This window comes from Schistocerca piceifrons, chromosome 7, assembly GCF_021461385.2.
Source record: "Schistocerca piceifrons isolate TAMUIC-IGC-003096 chromosome 7, iqSchPice1.1, whole genome shotgun sequence".
Taxonomy (NCBI): Eukaryota; Metazoa; Arthropoda; class Insecta; order Orthoptera; family Acrididae; genus Schistocerca; species Schistocerca piceifrons.
Genome location: NC_060144.1, coordinates 184,686,678 through 184,702,140, shown reverse-complemented (window position 1 = coordinate 184,702,140; position 15,463 = coordinate 184,686,678).

Genomic DNA, 15,463 nt, shown 5'->3' with positions numbered 1-15,463 from the left:
GGTAAAGTTGTCGAGGCATTCGTCTGACTCAGAGTCTTCGATCGGATTACCACAGGATATAGCGTGAGTCAACACTCCACATCACTCGTTCCCAGCCATCCACTGACCAGCGACGTTACTCTTCACACCATCTCAAACGTCACTTCTACATCTACATCTACATATATACTCCTCTAGCCACCAAGCGGTGTGTGGCGGAGGGCATGATTCGTGCCAAAGTTATATTTCCCCCCCTCCGTTCCACTCGTGGATCACGCGAGGGAAAAACGACTGTCTGAACGCCTCAGTACGAGTTCTAATTTCCCTTATCTTTGAATGACGACCATTACGCGATTTGAAAGTTGGTGGTTAATACATTCTCTACATCCTCGGCGAAGATCGGATTTCGGAATTTAGTGAGCAGCTCCTTCCGTTTAGCGCGCCGTCTACCTGCAAGGGTGTCCCAATTCAAACTTTCTATGAGATTTGTAACGCTCTCGCGATGGCTAAATGTACCAGTCACGAATCTTGCCGCTCTTCTCAATCTCTTGAATCAGACCCAACAGCCGAACAGTACTCTAAGACTGGACGAACTAACTAATTGTAAGCTATTTCCTTTATTGAAGGACTGCATCGCTTCAGGATTCTACCAATAAAACGCAATCTAGAGTTCGCCTTACCCGTTCCTTGTGTAATCTGATTATTCCATTTGAGATCATTTCGAACAGTCACACCCAGATACTTGACCGATGTTACCGCTTCCAAAGACTGGGCATTTATTTTGTACTCGTACATTAATGGAGTTTTTCGCCTCGTTATATGCAGTAGGTTACACTTACTAATATTGAGTCATTACAGCACGCATTTATTTTCTGCAAATCCTCATTGATTTGTTTACAACTTTCGTGTGATACTACTTTTCTGTAGACTACAGCATCATCGGCAAACAGTCTAATGCCGCTGTCAGTACCATCAACCAGATCGTTTATGTAAATTGTAAAAAGCAGCGGATCTATTACTCTGCCCTGGGGCACACCTGAAGTTTCGCGTGTTTCTGTTGAAGTTACCCCGCACTTAGCAGACTACAGGAATGGGTGGCTTAAGGGGAGCTGCTCGATCACTGTATCCCATTCTTTATGACGCCCTACCCACAGTCATATTAGCTGGATTAATGGTAGTTCTTTGGAACTCACATGCGATTTTTTACAATCAGCCTCAATGAAGCTCGATGGTCTCTACCCATCACTACGTCAGGTCTGCCTGGTGTTCGTTTAGCTTAGCAATCACACCACCAACAGTCGACTTGGGTAGCTTGAGAACGGTTGATCTGTTACTCAAGTGACACCCAGTGACCAGTCCACGTTCGAAGTCACTGAGCTCTCCTTATATACCCACTTTGCTGTTACTGCTTCTCCACTGCCAGAACAACACTCCCCGCCTCCTCTTATACTGGTGGGTTTGCCTCCCGTGGTCTCTAGTGTACAATTCCATCTTACACAAGTGTTCCTGGCAATCCACCAAGGAAAGTGGCCCTGCAGCCAGACATGTAGTACGTGAATAATGATAACTAAACCAGCGGCTGTATTTGAATCCAACGTCGTTTATTCTTTTTAACATGTGCTACCGTTTCGACACCAAATGGCGTCATCTTCAGGCCACAAGTGTAATCTGCCATCCACAACCGTTTCCATGTGCAATGAACAGAATCGTAAACAGCGTGCCAAATTTAACTGGAATCTCTGGCGTTAGGAACTTGCTTATTCTGTATAAGAAATATTAGTAAATAATAATAGTGATGCTGTCACTGTTTGTTGGTAATATTTACTGACAAAATGCAACCTAACGCTAGATTATTAACTGATCACCGATGCGTCGGTTCTCGATTGTGTTCGGGAGACGTACGGAATGATTACACGAAGGGGTTTTCTCAATTGACCTTTTGACCCGGATTGCCTTCACGCAATCAGAACCTTCGATGAAAATACCTAAGGGACCTATTTGAATATAAAAATGGAAATGAAAGCAAATTAGTGGAATTTCGTAAGAGAAAGATTAATAGATCGGAAGTTGAACACATTAGTGGTCTCCCAAACACAATCGAGACACCGCGATAAAGAGCGAACCTGTAACAAAGCTCATAAACAGTTTGAACATCATTTTTGGTTAGTGAAAGAAAATAATAAGAAGAAAATTACTGCATTGTAAGATATTGTGAACAAATTGGCTTTAAACTTCCAGACATTGACAAATACACAATAAATACGTGACTTAACATCTGATATTTCTTTTCTACATGGCGCAGTCCAATAATCGCTGCTTTGTCAGTCCGTTCCTTCTTAAAATTAAATGTCCTTGTGTGTGTGTAAGTACATGATATCCTCACCCGAGTTACCGAAACGTTTGTTTGTCCTTTCACATAGTATTTACACAAAGTAAAAATACAACTTGTAGCAATGCTATGTAGTACGTCTTAACACGTCGGCGACCAAAAGTACAAGGACAATGAAGTCTCTATATGTTTTTAACAAACGATAGATTGTACCCGTGGTCTAGGGGTAGCGTCTTTGATTCATAATCAAAACGTCTTCGGTCCCGGGTTGGATCCCCACCACTGCCTAAATTTTGATAAATAATCAGCATTGGCGGCCGAAGACTTCCGGCATAAGAAGTCAGCCTCATTCTGCCAACGGCCTTCTCAAAGAGGGCGGAGGAGCGGATAGAGGTTCAGGGCACTCTCTTGTCCTAGGGGTGAGAAATTGCCCCTAAAGGCGGAAGAATCAGCAATGATCAACGACATGAGGATGCAGAAGGCAATGGAAACCACTGCATTAAAGACACGTAACGTGTATCCACAGGACATGTGGCCTGTAATTGAAGAAGTGTCGTGATGATCTCTCCATTGGCAAAAGATTCCGGAATAGTCCCCCATTCGGATCTCCGGGAGGGGACTGCCAAGGGGGAGGTTACCATGAGTAAAAGACTGAATAATCTACGAAAGGATAACGTTCTACGAGTCGGGGCGTGGAATGTCAGAAGCTTGAACGTGGTAGGGAAACTAGAAAATCTGGGAAATGCAAAGGCTCAATCTACATATAGTAGGGGTCAGTGAAGTGAAGTGGAAGGAAGACAAGGATTTCTGGTCAGATGAGTATCGGGTAATGTCAACAGCAGCAGAAAATGGTATAACAGGTGTAGGATTCGTTATAAATAGGAAGGTAGGGCAGAGGGTGTGTTGCTATGAGCAGTTCAGTGACTGGGTTGTTCTAATCAGAATCGACAGCAGACCAACACCGACAACGATAGTTCAGGTATACATGCCGGCGTCGCAAGTTGAAGATGAACAGATAGAGAATGTGTATGAGGATATTGAAAGGGTAATGCAGTATGTAAAGGGGGACGAAAATCTAATAGTCATGGGCGACTGGAATGCAGTTGTAGCGGAAGGAGTAGAAGAAAAGGTTACAGGAGAATATGGGCTTGGGACAAGGAATGAAAGAGGAGAAAGAATAATTGAGTTCTGTAACAAGTTTCAGCTAGTAATAGCGAATACCCTGTTCAAGAATCACAAGAGGAGGAGGTATACTTGGAAAAGGCCGGGAGATACGGGAAGATTTCAATTAGATTACATCATGGTCAGACAGAGATTCCGAAATCAGATACTGGATTGTAAGGCGTACCCAGGAGCAGATATAGACTCAGATCACAATACAGTAGTGATGAAGAGTAGGCTGAAGTTCAAGACATTAGTCAGGAAGAATCAATACGCAAAGAAGTGGGATACGGAAGTACTAAGGAATGACGAGATACGTTTGAAGTTCGCTAACACTATAGATACAGCAATAAGGAATAGCGCAGTAGGCAGTACAGTTGAAGAGGAATGGACATCTCTAAAAAGGGCCATCACAGAAGTTGGGAAGGAAAACATAGGTACAAAGAAGGTAGCTGCGGAGAAACCATGGGTAACAGAAGAAATACTTCAGTCGACTGATGAAAGGAGGAAGTACAAACATGTTCCGGGAAAATCAGGAATACAGAAATACAAGTCGCTGAGGAATGAAATAAGTAGGAAGTGCAGGGAAACTAAGACGAAATGGCTGCAGGAAAAATGTGAAGACATCGAAAAAGATATGATTGTCGGAAGGACAGACTCAGCATACAGGAAAGTCAAAACAACCTTTGGTGACATTAAAAGCAACGGTGGTAACATTAAGAGTGCAACGGGAATTCCACTGTTAAATGCAGAGGAGAGAGCAGATAGGTGGAAAGAATACATTGAAAGCCTCTATGAGGGTGAAGATTTGTCTGATGTGATAGAAGAAGAAACAGGAGTCGATTTAGAAGAGATAGGGGATCCAGTATTAGAATCGGAATTTAAAAGAGCTTTGGAGGATTTACGGTCAAATAAGGCAGAAGGGATAGATAACATTCCATCAGAATTTCTAAAATCATTGGGGGAAGTGGCAAGAAAACGACTATTCACGTTGGTGTGTAGAATATATGAGTCTGGCGATATACCATCTGACTTTCGGAAAAGCATCATCCACACAATTCCGAAGACGGCAAGAGCTGACAAGTGCGAGAATTATCGCACAATCAGCTTAACAGCTCATGCATCGAAGCTGCTTACAAGAATAATATACAGAAGAATGGAAAAGAAAATTGAGAATGCGCTAGGTGACGATCAGTTTGGCTTTAGGGAAAGTAAAGGGACGAGAGAGGCGATTCTGACGTTACGGCTAATAATGGAAGCAAGGCTAAAGAAAAATCAAGACACTTTCATAGGATTTGTCGACCTGGAAAAAGCGTTCGACAATATAAAATGGTGCAAGCTGTTCGAGATTCTGAAAAAAGTAGGGGTAAGCTATAGGGAGAGACGGGTCATATACAATATGTACAACAACCAAGAGGGAATAATAAGAGTGGACGATCAAGAACGAAGTGCTCGTATTAAGAAGGGTGTAAGACAAGGCTGTAGCCTTTCGTCCCTCTCTTCAATCTGTACATCGAGGAAGCAATGATGGAAATAAAAGAAAGGTTCAGGAGTGGAATTAAAACACAAGGTGAAAGGATATCAATGATACGTTCCGCTGATGACATTGCTATCCTGAGTGAAAGTGAAGAAGAATTAAATGATCTGCTGAACGGAATGAACAGTCTAATGAGTACACAGTATGGTTTGAGAGTAAATCGGAGAAAGACGAAGGTAATGAGAAGTAGTAGAAATGAGAACAGCGAGAAACTTAACATCAGGATTGATGGTCACGAAATCAATGAAGTTAAGGAATTCTGCTACCTAGGCAGTAAAATAACCAATGACGGACGGAGCAAGGAGGACATCAAAAGCAGACTCGCTATGGCAAAAAAGGCATTTCTGGCCAAGAGAAGTCTACTAATATCAAATACCGGCCTTAATTTGAGGAAGAAATTTCTGAGGATGTACGTCTGGCGTACAGCATTGTATGGTAGTGAAACACGGACTGTGGGAGAACCGGAACAGAAGAGAATCGAAGCATTTGAGATGTGGTGCTATAGACGAATGTTGAAAATTAGGTGGACTGATAAGGTAAGGAATGAGGAGGTTCTATGCAGAATCGGAGAGGAAAGGAATATGTGGAAAACACTGATAAGGAGAAGGGACAGGATGATAGGACATCTGCTAAGACATGAGGGAATGACTTCCATGGTACTAGAGGGAGCTGTAGAGGGCAAAAACTGTAGAGGAAGACAGAGATTGGAATACGTCAAGCAAATAACTGAGGACGTAGGTTGCAAGTGCTACCCTGAGATGCAGAGGTTAGCACAGGAAAGGAATTCGTGGCGGGCCGCATCAAACCAGTCAGTAGACTGATGAAAAAAAAAAAAAATTGTTCTTCTGTTTCACAGCTTTTTGCTAGCAAGCGCTGCGGCAATGATTTTAAACATCTGCGCCCAGCGGGTCATAGTGTTTATTTAGAGTATTTAAACGCTGGACGCTCGTCTTGGTATAGACGCACATTATAAAAATATTTCGTCTCTTTACTCTCGCGCTGTGATGCTTAGCATCTTTACGAACTACAGCTCGTTGGCTGTCCTTTTCTTTTATGGCAAATATCTCATATGCAAAGTATCTGAAATCCAATAATATTACAATCCAATAATATTACAATAACAAACTCAGCGAGGTCAAATGACAGTTGTTGCCTGACCACTTTGGACTTGTTATTGCCACAGAAGGTACGGAATCCAGTTAATTTTGGCCCGCGGCATATGATTCTGTTCATTGCACATGAAAACGGTTGTGGATGGCAGGTTACGCTTGGGGGCTGAAGATGATGCCATTTGGTGTCGAAACTTGCAAAAATGTGTTAAAAAGAATAGACGACATTAGATTCAAATACAGCCGCTGGTGGTGTTATCATCATTCAAAAATTATATATGTGTGTCCTGATACTTTTGATCAGACGATATATGTGTTTATTTAGATACGAGAACAAAGTCTCTTGCTTTGTACTACTACCCAGGACATAGGAACAGATTACAGGCATGAGTCATTAATTCACATGAAACCACAAAATTGCTGTTTGAGTTTGAAATTTGGCTTGAAGGCGCGTACAACCTTCCTCCGTAACAGTACAAAAGTGTTGCTCTCAAGGACGTCTTCCTCGGGCTCAACGACACGTCAGAGACGTGTCGCCACTTGCTGAAAAAGAAGTTCATCTGAGGTGCAAGGTGGGTTAATGATATTACATTGACACAAAATTTCGCCACAGTTCTGCTCACAAGGGAACCTCCCCATCGCACCCCCCTCAGATTTAGTTGTAAGTTGGCACAGTGGATAGGCCTTGAAAAACCGAACACAGATCAATCGAGAAACCAGGAAGAAGTTGTGTGGAACTATGAAAAAAATAGGCATAATACACAAACTGAGTAGCCCATGCCCAAGACAGGCAACATCAAGGACAAGCTGAACTCAGGAGCGCCGTGGTCCCGTGGTTAGCGTGAGCAGCTGCGGAACGAAAGGTCCTTGGTTCAAGTCCCCACTCAAGCGAAAAATTTTTCTTTATTTTAGCAAAGTTATGATCTTGGCGAATGGGTAAAAAGATTCTTCTTCGTTGCTCGATTTAGGTTTTCTTGTGGATGTGATAATTACTCTCAAAAAAGTGATGAAAACATGAGAGTTTGTCACATAAACTGCAACAAATGAATCCAAAAGTCTCACACTCGCACACTTTTCCCTGTGCTCTGTCAAAACATATGTTTTTTACGTTTTCAAATTTTTCCGTGTGTACACCGTCAAATCCTGCATATGTCCAAGCAAATCTGAACATGTCCTGGAATTTTGGAGAGTGAAGTTGATTATGTGTGAGTGCCTGAACTTTCATAAGTCTGAAAATAAAAAATTAAACTTTTTGCTCAAAGGAAGACTTGAACCAAGGACCTCTAGCTCCGCAGCTGCTCACGCTAACCACGAGACCACGGCGCTCCTGTGTTCTGTCAGTCCTTTATGTTGCATATCCTGCACATGGACTACTCAGTTTGTATATTTTGCTTATTTTTTCATAGTTCCACACAACTTCTTCCTGTTTTCTCGATTGATCTGTGTTCAGTTTTTCAAGGTCTATCCACTGTGGCAACTTATAGCTAAATCTGAGGGGGGTGCGATGGGGAGGTTCCCTTGTCAGTGCCAGTGTTGGAAGGTCACCACAACCACATTTCATCCCTTCTTTTGACGCCTCTGCGATGGAGGTCAGAACCGAAATGCCCAGCGTTTAAATCACGTGATTTTCTTATGAGTGGCCGAGGAAAACATACCAGACGCAACGTTGCTCAGTACAGGCACGCAAAGCGGGTGTCTTCTAGGGCATCAATGAAACCACCCCTTTCCATGCGGCGTTGATTTCCACACATTTAGCGGTCCAAAACGACAGTTTGCATTGCTATGAGCAGAAGGAAGACGTTCTCCCCAACTTTTGACACTATTGACACCCTCGGACGTTTGAGGCCCTTGTCTAAGGACATTGCCGGCTGCATCCCCACCGAACGTGATCGCACGATTTTGGAGTGCAGCGCGATTGCAATTTTTGTTCGTGGACCATAAGAGACCGTTAAAAACCATTAGACGAAATTTGAACGTGTGCCAAAGCAGTTGGGTGTTTACGCTTATTCAGACTCCTACTTTATGATAAGTTGGGCATGCTACATTGATACAAACGTGAACAAAACGGTAAAGCGTTCCTCTCCCCGCCAAGTTCAGCAAAAGCCTCAACTGCACCTGCCCACCTCTATTGAGAGCTTTAAAGCTGAAGTTCTACATACAGAATCTGTGACGACATCTGTTATGATGACGACGAACGAGTCGTCGCCAATGGTTACTGGTGGCCAGTGCTAAATAGAAACATATAAATCACAGCAGGTTTGTCAGTAACGTCGATAAGGTGTTGGCTGCATGGTCTGGATCTGCAACGACTAAAATAATTAGAAGTCGCTGGTAAAAAATAATATATATTGTACTTAACTGGTTGTAAAGGATTCTTCTTGGCTGCAGTATAATTATAAACAGATAGCTATTGATGCCTCACTTAAGCCATACGCTACCAAGCGCCTTGTTAGAGGTTGCTTCCCATCAGCTGAAGGCTATGCTACTTTACTACTTGACGTCCCGAGCAAGAGTGGACGAGGGCTCGCTAGAAACTTGATACAAGCCGCGGAGTGGCGCTGGTCGCGACTCGCGAGTCCAAAGATAGTAATACGGACCGCGGTCGATAATTGCAACCCCTAACAAGTGTGGTATCGGACGTTGATACCACGACATCCTAGACGCTTGCTGACTGAAAACAACTTTGACACTTTCCAGCTCTGAATGGCCTGCTATCAGGTGCAAGAAGATAGTTGTTGTGCCGAAAGAGCAGCATTGTACCCTGGCTGCCATGCAGGATTAGCCGAGCGGTCTGAGGCGCTGCAGTCATAGACTGTGCGGCTGGTCCCGGCGGAGGTTCGAGTCCTCCCTCGGGCATGGGTGTGTGTGTTCGTCCTTAGGATAGTTTAGGTTAAGTAGTGTGTAACCTTAAGGACTGATGACCTTAGCAGTTAAGTCCCATAAGATTTCACACACATTTGAACATTTGTACCCTGGCTTCAGGCGCCTGATACTCTCTTCACGTGTTCTGTCTGTACAGCTACATTTTCAAAAATTCTGAATAATGAAGGCCGGATGCCACCGAGAGTTTTTGACGAACTGGGATCTTAGGGGAATACCCCTGTCGTTTTATTCAAGCATGTGTCAATGTCGCATCACTACTTGATCACGCCAAAGGTGAACACAAAATAAGAGTGCTCAAAAAGCAAGTACCCTTCGCTGCTTCGGATCATGTTATAATTTCGTCGAATGGTCTTGAAAGGTCCCTAGTGGTTCTAACCCGTACAACAGAGCAAAAATTTCGGTCGCACTGAGGTCCAAACAGATGCGGTGAGGTTCAGTGGGGATACAGTCCCAAAACATCCTTAGAGAACGGTTGAAGTGTCCGAGAATGGCAGCAGTGCCAAAGATTGTGAACTGTCACTTTCGACCGTGAAATGTCTATGAAGCATTGCCCCAGGGAAAGGGGCGGTTTCATTGCCACCCTCCGCGCACCCCCTGAAGCCATTCATGGCGATTCTGAGAAGCGGTGTGTCTGAAATGATTTCCTCAGCCATTCACAAGAAACCACTTGATTTCAACGCTTAGGGCGTCACTGTTTCGCCCTCCATCGCAGAGGCGTCGAAAGAAGGGATGAAACGTGGTTGTGACTACCTTGCAATCGTTTGACACGTCCATGGTGGCGATGGGCAGAATTGTGGTGAAATTTGGTGCTTATGTGACGTCATTAGCCCACCTTACAAGTCGCATGAACTTCCGAGCCCTGGCCCTTTTATCGCATGTGTCGAAATCTCGCTGTTTGAAGCATTGCCGAGTGGGAGGATGACTTCGCCGGGCGCCACGCTTTTGCACCATTGCAGAGGAATGCTGTACGCACGTTTGAGCCAGATTTCAAACTTAAACGTCGCAATGGGTGGCAGTTTCGGGGTTTCGAAAAAGTGATCCTTCAATTCTGTTTTGCAGTGTAAATAAACTGCAGCTACTCACCAAAGGTCCAGTGTGGGCTGTAGTTATCGTATGGCTGCGAAACTGGGTAAACACGCTGATGCGTTAATGCGGAACCGATTTACGTAGAAAAAAGAATTAGTTCCAGTTTTGGCCACTAGGTGCAAATCTGGCGCTGTTCAGCATCTTGTGTACGTTTCCGGCGCTCATTTGGAACAAATTGTGTAAGCATTGTTCACTAATATGCATTATGCCTTTCTCACTTGTTTGATCTTCTCTGCCCATGCCCTGTTCCTGATCCATTATACATGGAAACTTTTCTAAACGTCTTTCTTGTATTCACAGCGCCACATTTGCACCTGGTGGCCTAAATTGGAACTATTTTTTCCAGAGTAAATCGGTCCCGGATAGACGCACTAGAATATGTAACACTATTTGCTGCCATACGGTAATTACAACCCACACCTGACCTCTGTAACTGGACTTCAATTATAACCAATCGGTGCAACGGAAGGTGATACGTGATCCATCAATCGCACCACACTTACACACCATATCTTAAATACCATAAAAGAGGAAGCGGGATGGAATCGTGGTTGGTAGTCACAATTTATAATTAAGACAGTTTATTAACATTACCCCTTTAAAAATTGACAGTTACAAATTGTGGACGAGTCACTAGATAAAACTTTGCAAATACAGTTAGAAACCCATTGTACTCAGTACTCTAACAAACAATTCCAAACTGACAAACTTGAAAACTTCAAACTCCCATATAGGACTTCCCTCAAAATAGATATAATGAAACAATTACAGCTAAAGGGTGACTTAATAACACTTGAACACTAGTGTCAAGTGAAACCTCCCCTTAGAAAAATTTATGAATTACTGTGTTGGTAAACCCCTTACGTTATTTGATTTTCGAACAGCTGAGCAAAACTGAACGTACTAAGACATAGCTCTCTTTACTTATTCTGATCATCATTAAACTGAAACTCAATATTTTTAGCGTAACGCAATCTGACTTTCAATAATCCCTACAAGATAATGGCCCTGACTAACAGTAACCGATACCTTTCATGAATCACTTACCTCACAAAAATCTTCGTTACTCTAACTACTGCAATACAGCGTGCCAATACTGCCAACTAAATAAAAGATTCTAACTACTCAAGCCACTAACTACTGATAGGCATAGTCAGCAAATGAAAGATTTTGATAGAGAACAAACAATGTATTTGCCTTAATAATATTCAAAAGTCATCATATATATATCAGTTCATGATATACAGTATTACAAATTTCGTTTTTCTGATGGACACACGTCCAGATCATCCGCTCTCAAAACTCCGCTATCTCTCTCCCCACATCCACCACTGCTGGCGGCTCACCTCCAACTGCGCAACACTACGCGCTGTTCACATCCAATAGCCCAACACAACAATAGCGAATGTTCCAACAATGCCAACCAGCTACAGACTGCGCACAGCACAGCCAGTGATTTTCATACAGAGCGCTATGTGGCGTTACCACCATAAAAACCTAAACAGCCTACTTACGCAAGCGAAGATGTCATCACATAACATGATAGAATCAAATAAAAAAACTACAACAGACACTGATCTTTAAAAAATAAATGTTTACGTGCTCAGACGTTAGTAAAAAATTACTGGGAAAGGCTGTGCAAGGAACTCAGCAGATGCTATAAGTTTAAGGTTTAGCCAGTTGCCTGTCCCTAATATTTAAGAAAACAAGTTCATATACAAACAGGTTACATACAATACATATACATATATATATATATATATATATATATATATATATATATATATATATATATATATATATATATATCTACCAGCTTAACCCGCCTTGACGGAAGATAAATCCTAATCTTTGGAAGGCGATATGTGAACAAATCCGGTAGTGGTCAGGTTCTTAAACACTGCCAGGCCTAGACCTCGGATGACATTTCACTTCACGCCAAGATGCTGGCACAACTAAAAGTTTCTGCCTGAATCACAAAGACATTCCAATAACTCTGAAACATAGAAACAATCGGCAGAACCTTTGATTCACCTACACATGGATAACTGTATTAATAGAGTGCAGGCTTTAAAAACGGCAACATAAAATCATTTGATTGCAAGAGACACAAAAAACTTCTGACAAAAGTTTCAAATAACGGCCATCATTTAAATAGACCAAATGACCTCTTCCACACCCTCTTAAGGTTCGATTATGAAAGTCTCACCATAATAATAAGGTTTAAAATCTCTGAGTGCGTCGGTGAACACAGAATTACGACGACTTACTCCATATCAGGTACACAATACGAGGGAGCGGGTAAAACAACTCCACCGCTTGCCTTCAAATTTTGCTCCCAGCGAAGTCACAGAACTTGTATCTCCAAGTTGCCCATCTCGGCAAAACGCCCAACCAATTTCACACCACAACGTGTAACGGTCAACACGCTCGTTCGGCAGCCGTTGACGTTCGTCTCCCCGCCAATGTAACGGGATCTCGAGGGTTACACGTCGAAGGCTAACAACCAACTCGCTTCGCCTGCGAAGCTGGAAGATAAGACACGCGAAAAGCAAAGATAGCTTACCTCAACCACAATCGATCTCAACGATACATGAACAAAATAAGACAGGCACCAGCTCTCCACCGTTCAAGGCAGCGAACATATGGCACAACAAACGAGTCAGGCATCACACACTCACAGTAAATAATCGAATGCCACCTGTGCATAAAAAATAAAATAAAATAAAATAATACTGTGTGGAGCTTTCGTTTCCTTCTTTTGTAGTTGCCTTTCCCCATTTCTCTGAGGAATCGACATTGTTACATATCGATTTTGGCAGTGTTAGTGGCATTTGGCTACCTCTCCTCTGGCCCCCTGGGAATTATCCATGATTAGATTAGATTAGATTTACTTTCTTTCCAATTGATCCGTAGTGAGGAGGTCCTCCAGGATGTAGACCATGCCAGAAAAACAACAATACATGACAAATATTTACAGCTAAGACAAATAAGCTAACGTACCATTCCACAAGTCCCAAGTGGAATGATCGTCATTTTTAATGAACACTATATGAAATAGTCATTTTACAAATATTAATGCACTGATTTTAAAATAAAAAAGTTTATTTATTTATTTATAAGGTAATAAACATGTAATACAACTACTATAATACTTATTTACAATGAACACATTACTGCACTGAAATTGTGCAGAAGATATATATATATATATATATATATATATATATATATATATATATATATATATGAGTTGGTTTTACTGAGAAATTCATCAATGGAGTAGAAGGAGTTGTCCACCAATAAATCCTTTAGGGTCCTCTTAAACTGATTTTCATCAGTTGTTAAGCTTTTTATGACTGCTGGCAAGTTATTGAAAATGTGTGTTTCTGAATAATGTACACCTTTTTGTACAAGACTAAGTGACTTTAAATCCTTGTGAAGATTATTCTAGTATTGATTCCATGAATTGAGCTGTTGGTTTGAAAAAGTGATATATTTTTAATGACAAATTTCATTAAGAAATAAATATGTTGGGAAACAGTAGTTAGTATCCCTAGTTCCCTAAACAGGCTTCTGCAGGATGTTCTTGAGTTCACACCACATATAACTCTTACTGCACGTTTTTGTGCCCGGAAAACTTTAGCTTGGCTTGATGAATTGCCCCAAAAAAGAATCCCATATGACATGGAATGAAATTAAGCATAGTATGCCAGCTTTTTCATTTTTATATCCCCTATTTCTGACACAATTCGCATTACAAGTAGAGATTTGTCTGCGTCTACTGAAAATTCATGTTCAAGTGTTCGTGTATGTGTAGGTGAGGCGGGTCGTAGGTAGCAGCCAAGTATTCACTTAGTGGGATGTGGAAAATCGCCTAAATACAACATCCAGGCTGACTGGCTTACCATCCAGCGTCGATAATCCGCGAGATGGATTCTATAACGGCTGTCTCACCTACGTACTTTTTAGAAATACTTTTCTTGCTATTGCTAGTTTGTATTTCATATCTGCTCTGCTTCTCCAATAGTCAGGTATTTTGCTGCCCAAATAACAGAACTCATCGACTACTATTAGTGTATCAATTCATAATCTAATCCCTCCAGCATCATCTGATGTAATTCCACCACACTCCATTAGCCTTGCCTTACTTACATTACACTTATCTTATGATATCTTTTTAAGACACTAGTCATTCCGTTAAACTGCTCTTCCCTGTCCACTGTCGTCATAACAGAGCTACAGTGCCATAGACAACACTCGAAATTTTTACTTGGTCTCCGTAAACTTTAATTTCCCAGCTAGCTCCAGACTTTCAAAGGGTACATTACAGTCAAAATTTTCAAAAAATATCTCTAAATCTGCAAATGCTATAGACGTAAATTTGCCTTTATTCAGTCTTAGATAAGTCATAGAGTCCTTGCCTCTAGTTTTCTTACATTTCTCCGGAAATAATTCGTAACAACTTTTTGCAGCCATATCTTATGAAACTGATTGTTCTGTAAAAATCATACCCCTCAGTAGCTGCCTTATTTTGAACTGGAATTATTATATTTTTCAAGAAGACCGAGGGTATAGTTCCGGCCTCGTATATCTTACAAACCAGGTGGAATAACCATTCCAATGTTTGGTTCTTCCCAGGATCTGAATAATTCTAAGGGAGTATCGAGTACTCCAGTTGCCTAGTTTCGACTTAGGTCTTTTAGTGTCCCGCTGAATTCTTCACGCAGTATCGTATCTCCCATTTCGTCTTCATCTACTTTCTCTCCCTTTCCGCAATAATGTCTGCGAATTCGCTTCCATGGTATAACCTGTCTACATATTCCACCTTTCAGCCTTCCCTGCTTTGCTTAGCACTGGCTTATCACATGAGTTCTTGCTGTTCATTCAGATGCTTCTCTTTATTAGAGAGGTTTCTTCTGTTTTCCTATAGGTGGTCTGTATCATTGCTGTAGTAACGCACACTTCTTCACCTTTTTATTTCTCTTCTAGCCATTCCTACTTTACCATTTTCCACGTCCACTGAATCTCGTTTTTAGACGTACTTATTCCACTTTGCCTAGTTTATTTGGCGTATTTTTGTATTTTCCATTTCGTCAACTGACCTCTGTATCTAGTATGCTTCCAAAGGATTCTTCGAGGTTTTGTATTTTTGTTTAGTTGTTCCTCTGGTGTCTTTATTATAACATCTCACAGAATTACCTGTTCTTCTTGTGTTGTGTTACTTTCTCCTGTTTCAATCAATAGTTACCTAATGCTACCTCTGAAACTTACAACAACCTGTTGTTCTCTACGTAACGAGGTGTTATCGCCTTGTCTATCAGATCCTCCCCTAGAAATGTTTTATCATTCAGAATCGGGTTTCCAAATGTTTATCTT